This window comes from Solea senegalensis, linkage group LG15, assembly GCF_019176455.1.
Source record: "Solea senegalensis isolate Sse05_10M linkage group LG15, IFAPA_SoseM_1, whole genome shotgun sequence".
In the NCBI taxonomy this organism is placed as follows: domain Eukaryota; kingdom Metazoa; phylum Chordata; class Actinopteri; order Pleuronectiformes; family Soleidae; genus Solea; species Solea senegalensis.
Genome location: NC_058035.1, coordinates 1334532 through 1347051, shown reverse-complemented (window position 1 = coordinate 1347051; position 12520 = coordinate 1334532). Strand labels below are relative to the sequence as shown.

Sequence of the window (12520 nt, the reverse complement as noted above, 5' to 3'; positions counted from 1 at the left end):
GGTTCTCCTGAACCTCCAGCCTCCTCTTCCCTCCTCTGCAGCCTGTCCCTCAGAAGGACTTATGAAGGTGAGTGGCTGTGTGACAGGCCGGGGAGCATAAAGAAGACAAACCGGGGATAAAAAATTAAATAAAAAGTAGCTGTCTTAAAGCGTAATTGCACTTCTTTGCTGAGCATGCTCTCAGATATATGAACCTGATTTACTGTCGGCGCTGCTGCCACAAATCAGAGGGCCCCTCTGAGAAACACTCGTGCTATGAAATTGTTTAATCTCATCAAGTTCTGCTTTCACAGCAGGCCATAAATCACATAGTCTTTGTTATCATAGACCTCCATGAGCGCCTCTGAGGCAGGCAATGGATCGTGGGTATATATAATCTTGACTGCGCAAACAGCAGGGTCTGAGCGACCTGAAATACTTTCATATTAGCCGCGGTGCAGCTGGCGGAACACAAGCGCCCTGATGGATATCTCATTTCCTGCGCTCCGCATCCATTTCCAGCAAATTATTACTGCATAAATTTCTTGTCAACAGAAAACGGCCAATTAATTAAGTTAAAAATGCACTCGTGATCACATTTACACGGCGAAACAGGAGAGCGGGGCAATTTTCCACTGAGTGAATTTACCGCAGGGGTCACCGTAATGAATGATTTTTAAACTTTGTCGTAAAAGTTGCAGACAGGCCAATATCTACACAGGAGCCGCGGCGCGGATCTAACCCGTGACACATTTGCATAAAGAATATTTATGTGGAAATGCTAGAGGACGGCGGCCAGGGCGCAGGAAATAAAGTTTACAACTGCAAAACAAAATGCACGCCAACCTCTGCCCCGCGAGTATTTCATCAACGGAGACGCAGGAAGGATTGGATGGAGATCATGGAGGCAACCTTTTGCCATTTAAGATACAGAATGTACACATTTAAGAGAGCTGAATGAATTATTCATCATGTGTGAGGTTGGGTGTTTGCGGAGGGGGGGCGGGGAGCAGCACGCGGGGGGGGCGGCGGGTAGGAGGCTGTTTATTCAGCTTGGGCAGTTTATCAGACGTTGAGGATCCCACGGCTAGGGATGAGCTCGTAGATTTATCTGTGTTTGGGCTCCAAAGCCGATAAATCAAAGGGTGTAATCATGCTCGGTGTGGCCCGGCTGTGACCCCTGACTGAACTAATGACACTGTGATATCTGAGACCCCTCTTCCTGTTCCTGGGTTAGACCCCTAGGTTTTAGTCCCTTGTCAAACAAGAAGCTAATTTAAGACACAGAGAAAACGAGTCCCTTCGTCGACGTCACTCTGTCCTGTTTACACCAGTGTTTCCTGAACTTTTTATATGGACACCTGCGTTTAAAAGATGACAAACCATCACCAAATTCACACGTCACTACTTTTACTGCCATTGCTGTAACGGCTAATGTTGTTTTGAAGAGCTAAACCAGCTTTTCCTGGAGATAAATGTTTCATAAATGAATCACAACTTACACTCGTGTCCACCCTCATGCTAGCTAATCCCACAAGTAACTTTATGTTGAGTATATTTTGTAAAATGTTGTGTTTCATTGACACAGCTGGAGTCACTTCACATGTATCCTCATGCTAGCTTAAGTCAGAGACAACAGTTTGGTTAAATTAGCTGCTAAATTTACTTCACTTTAACTTGTTTGTTTTATCAACAAAGCCTTGTTCATGCTGGGCTAACCTTAAAGGTGATTTATAAGGGTTTATTTATTAAAGTAGCAGAGTTCACATCCATTCTCAAGCTAGCTTACTCTCATTTCACAGTTTAGCTAACTTTAGCTAACTTTACTCTGCATTAAATAAACAAAACGGGAGTTCATCCTCAAGCTGGCTTACATTTTCTTTAAATGTTGTGTTACATTAAAAAAAACCCATTGTAAGTTCATGTTATGCTAGCTGACCTCACAGGTAGTAGTTTGGCTAACTTTAGCTGCACCACACCAGGACTTTCCTTACATCCACTCTCATGCTTGCTTACCTCAAAAGGTGATTAGCTAACATCAGGAACAGTTTGCGACAGAAAAGCGTCACTCCGGTGTTTCTTGCAATGGCGACAGACAAACAGCCACAAACCATTTAAGCAAGTAGTATAGCTGTAGCGAGTTCTTTAACTTTCCTTACATCCACCCTCATGCTAGCTGACCTCACCGGTGGTAGTTTGGCTAACTTTAGCGGCACTTTGTTTGGTTTTCTTAACAAAAGAGGACTTTCGTTCAATCAATCATCAATCCTCAAGCTATCTTACCTTAACAGGTGATTAGCTAAGGTACAGTTTGTTCATCATGGCATGGAACGGCTTGATTCAGTACGCATTTTTTTTGCATTTCCATTAGCAATAGTATCTTGCTGATGTGGCACAGCCCACATCCTGGCTACTAAGTAAAGGTACTGTTCGCAATCGAAACGTGAGCCTGAGGGCTTTACCGTTCCAAATGGTTCCATACTAAACCGAGCCATCAGCCATCAGTATCAAGCTGTAGGAACTGTAAACTCCGTCATGTGACTCAAAGATCAAAGTTCAGTAAATTGTTGACAAAAACTATCTGCACATTTATTTGGCGACCCTCCAAAGCAACAAAAACCCTCTCACCAACCATCTGCGCGTCCTGACAGGGACACACAGCGTCTCTACAGCGACTCAGCAGACGACTGTGCGACGTTGTTTTCGTCAAACAATAGAAATACGTATCGATTGCAGGACGTACACACGGCAAGTTCCCAAAGCCAGCGATCACAACAGCGTTATGTAAAAAGATAGAGCCGCTCGTGTTCCCCTCCCACGGCAGAGGCTTTCTCCTGGACTGAGCGCGCTCTGATTTATCATGTCTTCTGCGAGCAGGCTGTCCGCTGATTAAGCCAGTGGAACTTTGTTTCACTCTCCTCTCTCTTTAATCTGTCTCTCAGCGAGATAAATTAGCCAGTGCCATGCCAGCTCCCTCTCTCTTTACCTCCCCCGTCTCTTCCTCTCCCTGTTTATCTTCTCTGTCTGTCACACACTGGGAGGAGAGCAGACACATCTGCTGCTGCAGGAGATAGCACCGGGGCTACATCCCTGGTCAGATTTGGCCCAGAGTGTCTGTGACTGAGGACGAGAGAATGAGTGTATTTTTCCTCCTCTCTTTTCTCTCCTTGACAACACCCTGTCAAACAGTCTCCCTCTGCTTGGCTGCATTTATGCTCTTTGTTGTCGGCGTATAAATCTGAGAGTATTTATGATCTGCAATCCCCATTCTTAGTCCTTTAATGGCGACACGTTTGTGGGTGAATTAAAGCGGGGTTTTATTCACTAGGCTGCGGGCCAGAGCGAGGCCTGGGCGCCTCTGCCTGTGAATGTTTTCCCCGTCTCTCTCCACTCTTTGCTCGGCGGTAAATCACACTCATTGTCAGGCGGCGCTTAGTTAGTGTGCGTCATCGGGGAGAGCAGGAAGCACCGGACATAATTCTGTCCTTCAGTGGAATTTATCGTATTGGTAGCTTTGTAATCTCTGCCCCGTAAATTACGGCGGCTGACAGAGAAGAATTTGGTTCTGAAGGTGGTGTTCATCAAAGCTTCTTTTGGGCCAGTGATTGACCTTATCTTTCCCCCGAGGTTAACGCTCTCATGTGCAGCCACGAGATGAAATAAGAACCCGTCAAAAATCATTGTGACTGTTTGTTAGGAACGTGAAAAAATACAAAAACTTTCCCTCACAACTAAACTGTCTTCAACCTGATCCAGGTACAGTTAAGGCTGCATCCACTCTGCTGTGTTACAGAGCTGCGTTTTACTTTAAAAACCTTAACCTAAAAACCGTCATTCACTTCCTGGTAACCAATCAAAGATCTGTGGATGAAAAGTTCTGTAAACACTTTTTGTTTAAGAGGGTAAAATGAGGCAAATTTCTAGGAATTTTTTCTTATTTTTTGCATAAAATCAAAAACAAATTTGGTACGTTTTGAATGATAAAAACAATGTTTTAGTATTACAAACATGCACACAACAATTGATGATTGTTGTGTGTGCAAATATAAATAAAAATACAATCAAATAATATAAGAAATGTAATGTCATACAAATAATAAATTATACAAGGTATAAATTAATCTTAATCAAATAAAGGAAGACTAATTTAAAGTAAAGCAATCATACGCAACGGAATTTTATGCCTGAAATAAGTACAACAGTTTTGTTTAGTTTTTCCTGGTTTTAAGAAACACTGGCTAGTTTTAAGTTTTCTAGCCAAGCAAAAATGTCCCAATGGTAGATTATTATTCTTAAAGCAAGACATTTTTAAAAATACATCCGAGAATATTTGACTTACTTTTAGTCATGCTGTTTTTGCAGTGCAAACAGAAAACCCAGCTCTCGCTTATATATATATATGTATATATATATATATATATATATATATATATATATATATATATATATATATATATATATATATATATATATATATATATATACATATATATGTATGTGGTTGTGCCTGTACATGATCATGTGACTTAGGTTTTCAGGATGCAGATGACTTCTTATATGCCAGCTGAAACACTTAACAGGACTTAACTGGAATTTAAATTTAAAAAAAAACATGTTTTTTTTTTAAACAAAAACATAGTCATTTGGATACAGCCTTGTAGATATTTTAAAAACCACCATACTCTGGTATTCAGGGTTTAAAACAAACGTCTTCATAGTGACGTAAAAACACATGTGAACAGACACAGTGTTTCCAGGGAAAGAATTTGTCGTACGTCAAAGAATAACAGCATTTAAGGAGAAATATATGTTCCTTATGAGACGTAATCTTTTCAAGAATGTACTTCACTTTTGCATCACAGATTTTTGTGAGGCAGGGCTGGAAAAACAGGTCAAAAATAATAAAAAAAAATAAAGAATGGGAAAGAGAGAGAGAAGAATCAGTTCTAGGACGTGACCTTGCACAGCCGTTTTATTTCAGGTGAAACGTATAAGGCCTAACACAAGGGCACTGCTGCAGCATCTGCTTTGCAGATAGTGAACTTGGCTCCCTTTTCCACGCCAGCAGATATAAATCAGACGAGGCATCTCAATGCTAGGGCCTGACTTCTAGAGGCCAACAAATCTTTAACATGAGATTAAGGCCTCAGCGGAGTCATCTATCACCGGGTGATGGAGGAAAATATCACAGCACACTTTGGGCAACGTAGTTTCACTCGGGAGACGACTGATATACTGTACGCTACAAATGAAGGGAGCGAGCGGATCCAGCGATTCATTATTCACATTACACACTGAACCACCGGCGAGTGCTTTCTATACCATCTACCATCACCAGTTTATAGTCAGACTGGCGAGTCGTTGGGGGATTGTTCTCAGTAAAAAACCAAACATGGCTACCAGCTGCGACACAAGTAAAAGACGGATTTAAGATAAGCTTGTCTTATAAAAACTATTAGTGTACGATATCCTAACAGTGTGGACCGATATTTACAACAGGAAACTGAAGCTTCTTAAGCTGTTTCTACTCTACATCACAGCTCACAGGAGCTGTTGATCCACTGTTGCCTCCATCAGTAAAGTCACTCAGTGTTATTTTGAGAATTCAGTCTATGAAAACATCCATTTAGATTTAGCTCAGTGACACAAAGTGACCACAGGAGGCAGCAGTGGACCAGCAGCTCCTGTGTCACTGTGAGCTAAAATATTGATCTACTCTATGCGTATGTTTGCTGTGGGAGAGTGAGTGGTTAACGTCCTCCAGTTTTCTTTCATAGCTAACTGTCTCTCTGTGACGGATAGAATTTCTTCTTTCTCTATCTATAGAGTTAGCTAGATAGCTATACAGCTGCGTGGTCAACTAGCCTACCAATTAGAGCTTGCTATCAAAGTAGCCATCTAACAACCTGCCTGTCTAACTACCTAGTGAGCTATATAGCTAACTGATCAACAGACAAACTGTCTAGCTAGTTAGCTAAAAAAACAACAACAACGTGGTCTATCTATCTTGTTAGCTGCATAGCTAGGTTGCTAACTACCAATGATAGGTAACTAGCAAACTAGCCATATAACAACCTGCCTGTCTAAGTGAGCTATATAGCTAACTGGTCAACAGACAACTTGTCCAGCTAGTTAGGTAACAAACCAACTAACAACATGTTTGTCTATCTTTCTTGTTAGTTAAGTCGCTAAGTGTCCAACTGTCATCGATAGCTGGCAAGCAAACTAGCCACCAACGTCCGTGCCTAGCTATCTAGTTAACTATAGCTAACTGGCCATCTAACAGGTTGTCTTTCCATCTGGTTAATGCTCTTAACAAGTTAAAGAAGATAAGTGTCTTTCACAGAATATAATCACTGTCTTCTTCTGTATTTTAATTAATCGTAGTAGAATTTTGGTGCAAATGTCGACAACAAAGGCAGTAAAATAAAGCAAAGCTGCTAATAAAACATACATAACTACAGTGAAGTCTCTTGAACCTTTAAAGGTTTATTTAAAAAGACACTAGACTGTCGAGATAAAAGAGAACACAGATGGTGACGACCCCCAAACAATGACGCTCGTCTCCCTGTGGCCTTTAAAAAAAACCACATGGCACATTTACATATCAAGCCGCTATAGCACGACATGTAAACACACGCTCCCGTCAGACGTCGCCAATCGTGGCCAATGAGAAATAACTTCAGTGTTCGTGTTCATGTTCAGGCCTGAAAGAGAGACGTCTCATGTCATCACCCGAGAGAGATAATGGAGTCATTATACATCCTTTATCTCACACACACACACAGTGAAAAAATAAATTCCAGCACACTTGAGTGCAGTAGCTCTTCTTCTCTTCTTCTCTTCCAGGGTTTTCATCTCAATAGCTTTTTATCTGAGCACTTCACTTTGCAAAGCCTCGCTGGGAGGCAGCTCCTCCTGATATGTTAATTGCCGGGTACTTAAGCGCTAAAAGATTAACATAAAAACCCCCTTTAGAAACAAGCTAATAGTTTATGATAATTGGAGCGTGGCCTTTTGTCTGTCCATCATTACATTTGCCTTCCGGCGCTAATTTTATCAAGGGGCCGTAAAATATCATTTAAACAAAGTTTCACTTTCAGGATAATTAATAGTGCAAAGTGTATTATTCAGTCGAGCCACACTGGTGCCGTTAACAATATGGCAAGTAAGCTATAATTAAAGTATTTTATTTTATTAACCTATTCATAACGCTGTGCAAATGATGACACAAGAAAAGGTCTCTCTTTTCTTTTTTTTCTCTTCCGTCTGTTGAAGCACAGTCGCCGTGGCAATTACAGCGTTAGCGCAGCTGATTGAAGCGTTTCAATTAGCGTGTGTAGCACGACTAACACACACACACACACAGTGAGACGGCACACACACACACGCAGAAGAATGTGCTGCGCTGACAGATCACAACTTGTGACATTTTAACCTGGATTTGAACCTGTACCGAGTGAGATTTAAAAATATATATAATCCAGGTGAAGAGAAGGAAAAAATCCCAGAAAATGATCCAATTTAGAAGCAGCCACAGCAGGAGATTATTGTTTAATGATTTATCTGTCAATTATTTATCAATTAGCTGTTTGGACGTCATAAATCAGTGTTTCCCATACTTTGTAAATGTGGAGCCACTTTTTGTGTCAAAATTCATTATTTCAAAGAGATATTCTTCCTTTTTTACATGTTGTTTAAACCATATGCACATAAATCTGTTGGTAAAATTCTGCAAATTTGTTTGGCGACCCCAAAATTAATCTCCCGTGACCCATCTGTGGGTCCCAACCCAGACTTTGGGTTTCACCATCATAAAGAGGAGCAAAGAAAGCGGGACATTCACATTTATGGAGCTAAAATCACAACATTTGCAACAAAAATTTGTCGATTACTAAATGAATCGAGTAAAACAGACAAAAAGAACCACATTATTAATTATTAAATTTTTGCAAATCAATCAGTGTAAAATGTAAACTTTCCTGTATGGAACAGATAATATTTAAATGATCATTTATCTAAATATTCTAATTTTCTTTAGTGTTGTTGTTTTTGTCACAGAACAGCAAAGAAAATGAAAATCGTTTCGGACATTTTCTGGACCAAAACAATTCATTAGTTGAGAAAATAATCAAATCAAGGTGAATCACTTATGGAAATAACCTGCAGTAGATTTAAATCTACTTATAAAACTCACTTCACAAATGAGTATCAAAATACTTGGTTATTAATTGATTTATTGCTAAAAACAGGAACACGGTAACCATGGAAATCTTCATTAAACAATCAAATGAAATTTAATGGTTTTTTCATGAATCACTACTTTTTGGTGGTAGACTAGTCTTACTGGTCTAGTTGGTGCTGGACTAGACTTATTGGCCTAATTTTGGTCCTAAACTAGTCTTTCTGGTCAAATGTTGGTACTAGACTAGTCTTACTGGTCAAATGTTGGTACTAAACTAGTCTTACTGGTCAAATGTTGGTACCAGACTAGTCTGATTGGTCAAATGTTGGTACTAGACTAGTTTTACTAGTTTACTTTTTTGGTACTGGACTAGTCTTACTGGTCAAATGTTGGTACTAGACTAGTCTGATTGGTCAAATGTTGGTACTAGACTAGTCTAACTGGTCTAGTTTTGGTGCTAGACTATAAAGATAACATGTAAAAATGAAAATGTGTCAAAGTCATCATATGTTTGTCAGCACAGACTCTGCACTGAGTGAGTGAGTGAGTGAAATAAACGGCTGCTACATGTATGGACACATGTACAGTGTGTGTGAGTGTGACACTGACACACACACACACACACACACACACACACACACACACACACACACACACTCACCATCACTCTCATGAATAATACAAACGCTCCTTTCACCAAAAACCGCTCAAGTAGCTATTCATTCATCTGCATGTGCATCTGCATACCTGGAGCCGCATCGTGATTGGTCCTCCATTAGAGAGAGAGAGAGACAGAGAGAGAGACAGAGAGGAGAGAGAGAGGGAGAGAGAGAGAGAGAGAGAGAGAGAGAGAGAGAGAGAGAGATGTTCCCAAACAATTTGCTTGAAAACGACACAGGAATGATTCTGTTCTTTTCAGCAGTGTCGACAGCGGCTCGGCTCCTCTGCATAATGATGTCAGCGTAATGGGGTGACAGATAGACTGGGAGACCATGACATTAGCATGAGAGACGCACCAGTGAGCAGCCGCTCAACTGTGGTCTCTGAGGGCCTGAGAGACACACACACACACACACACACACACACACACACACGAGCAGCCATATATACCATTCCACTTTAGCAAACACACGACTTAATGACGCAGGCGAAAACCAGTCCCTGCGTCTCGCCTCTTCTCTTATTAGTGAGGAATCACCTCGTTCAAGGTTGGATGGAGAAGCACAGAGAGGGTCCTCAGGTTAAAGGTCCAGTATGTAAAACCTGAGCGCCAAACACAGACTGGAAGCAGATTTTCAAAAACCAGAGAAAGAATTTGTATCCGTTAAAAAGTAAATGTCACCACAGATTGAGAATAAAAGGTTGTAAGATGAATGGTAAATAAAGAGCATGGTGATTTTTCTTTTGTTGTACTAATATTTGCTTGTGTCACGTCCACTGTTTGTGCCATGTCCATCATTTCTCTAGATCAGTGGTTTTTAAACTGTGATCTAGGACCATTATGTAGAAGATGGAGGGACATTCTGGTCACATGTCGTATAATCATCAACCTTTATTCACAAAATTCAAACTAGACTAGTCTTACTGGTCTAATTTTGGTCCTAGACTAGTCTTACTGGTCTAATTTTGGTCCTAGACTAGTCTAATGGATCAAGTTCTGGTCCTAGACTAGTCTAATGGATCAAGTTCTGGTCCTAGACTAGTCAAATGGATCAAGTTCTGGTACTAGACTAGTCTCACTGGTCTAATGTTGGTCCTAGATTAGTCTGATCGATCAAGTTTTGGTCCTAGACTAGTCTGATCGATCAAGTTTTGGTCCTAGACTAGTCTGATTGATGAAGTTCTGGTCCTAGACTAGTCTTACTGGTCTAATTTTGGTCCTAGACTAGTCTTACTGGTCTAATTTTGGTCCTAGACTAGTCTAATGGATCAAGTTCTGGTCCTAGACTAGTCTAATGGATCAAGTTCTGGTCCTAGATTAGTCTTACTGGTCTAATTTTGGTCCTAGACTAGTCTGAATGATCAAGTTTTGGTCCTAGACTAGTCTAATGGATCAAGTTCTGGTCCTAGACTAGTCTAATGGATCAAGTTCTGGTCCTAGACTAGTCTAATGGATCAAGTTCTGGTCCTAGACTAGTCTTACTGGTCTATCGTTGGTCCTAGATTAGTCTGATCGATCAAGTTTTGGTCCGAGGCTAGTCCGACTTTGTCCTAGAAAATGATGCTGTGAATCAAACTGTGATCACAATAGTCAGGCCTAAATCATTTACCACCAGCTCTCGACTGTATATAGACAGTATTTATTTATATGTGTGTTGCATACTGGATCTTTAAACAGTGTGAAGAGCCTCAGTAAACAGACTCTGATACCAGAGTTCAGGACCTGAAGCTAAAGTGGACCCAGTGCAGATCTGAGCTACAGTGAAAAGCTATTTCATAGCCTGATACACGGCAGGCAGGCGTGACAGTCGAGGTTATATCTTCATCAGTGTGACAAATCCACAGTCTCACCTTTAGGAGCTAAATTTACAGCCGAGCATTTGTCTCAACAGAGTGAAGAGACAACGGAAGTCCAGAGAGAAAGTAAGACTTTAACTTCAGGAAGTCTCAGAAACCAACATTTGTCTTCACGTGTCTTCACCAGTAGAGATATCACGGGAGGTTAGTCTGTCTTTTTTAGAACAGGACAGATTTTTTTAAAGACTTTCACATGTTCAGTAACGACATGGACAGACACGACACAGAGGACATTGGGAATAGTATGATTTTAGCCAAGTTTAATACAATTTACACCAGTTTAAGTCTATGTAAAAATACTCACAGTAAGGCAGTTATTTCTGACCAGTAACTGAAGTTTGTTCCTGACTAAATCCTGATTAATGGTCACATGTTACCTCAACATAGAGGCAACACCGTTAGCATAATGTGTCATTTTGCAATTACACCACCAAACCACTAGTTGGTGATGGCAGAACTTCTAACACCATTGTGTTTTTTATATCTTTGTGTTTCGCTTAATTTCGGATCTTCCGCAAATTAATTGGTAGAAAGTGGTACAAATATATCATCTCATACTTCTCAGATCAGATCCTTAATTTGATTTATGCTTTGTTCAATTAAATTCAGGCCAGATGTGCTTTGGACTGATGTTGCGTTCCATTTACATCGGAACTCGGAAGTGACGTCTGTAGACCACATTCCAGTTGAGGAGTCGTATCTCGAGCTTACCCTCGTTAGCAACGCCAGTCAACAACAGCGATCTACTTGGTATTAGGCGCACGCAAACAGTACTAAAGTACTACATGTACGACTGATTTATAATACAAATACAACAGAAGTGCTATTTACGGTAAAAGTAGCAGAGTTTGTCTTGAAATGGCACATTGAGGTTGGAGAGATCGCTCCGAGTTTCCTAGTTGGAAATCCAGGATTTCAACTCAGACTTTTCAAAGTCATTGGGGTTGTTCTTTATACAGAGACTCTACTTGTCTACAAATGGAACGCACCATAAATACGATGATGACAATAAGTCGGCCAATCACAGTATTTGTTGTCTGTGTTGCCACAAAATGTAGGTACCGTTGAATCAGTGGCACCTGGACTTGTAGAATTCCTCTAGTCCTAGTCTAGTCAAGTCCAGTTGGCGGTGATCAAACAAATGTTGTGTTCACACCGAAAGTAATGTGTTGCTTTGCTTTGCTGTATTTTAAACAGAAGTAACGTAGCATTGTTGCAACTCTCTCTCTCTCTCGTGTGGTTTCACAACAACAACCATACGGAGCCGGACACAACGTGGCGAGTTTCACCGTTAACTTGTCTTCTGGCGATGTGCGGTGTGTTGTTGATGAAGATGAAGGTTTCTTCTCTGCTGAGATAAAGTGTCTTCAGCTCCGAGTGTCCACACAGTCTGACTGCCGCCACTTACGCAACATCATCCGGAGAATCTCAGCGCTGACTGCCTCGTGACACCTCGTCGGCGCTAATTTGTTGACCAAAGTTGAAAATGTTCAACTCAAGCGTCACAACCGATGTGTGCGATATTTAATCCATAAATCAGGCTTCAATACACAAAAATCACTGCTGATGTTGGACGGACGAACAGACACCAAAGACAGACGACGAGAGAACATTAGGGAGAGGAAGTACATTTGAAAAGAGAGAGGGAGGAGCTCAGTGACAATGGTGACGCAGGGAGGGCGGGTCTTTTACAATGATGAAAGAGCAGCGGCAGGCGGGATTATGGGCGAGTCCTGATCATTTTCAATTAGACCAAATTATCTGAGTGCTGGAATTAAACTCTCAGAGCGACTGCAGGAATCAGCTGTGAGCTGAGGGATTACAGTGACCTTATGACCT

The 12520-nt window shown here is 41.0% G+C and overlaps 1 protein-coding gene across 1 annotated transcript in view; it reads right to left on the bottom strand.

Annotated features, from left to right (window-relative positions):
• lrmda (leucine rich melanocyte differentiation associated) overlaps nt 1-12520 on the bottom strand; it is a 270361-nt gene that overhangs the window by 49687 nt on the left and 208154 nt on the right. The window lies entirely within an intron of this gene.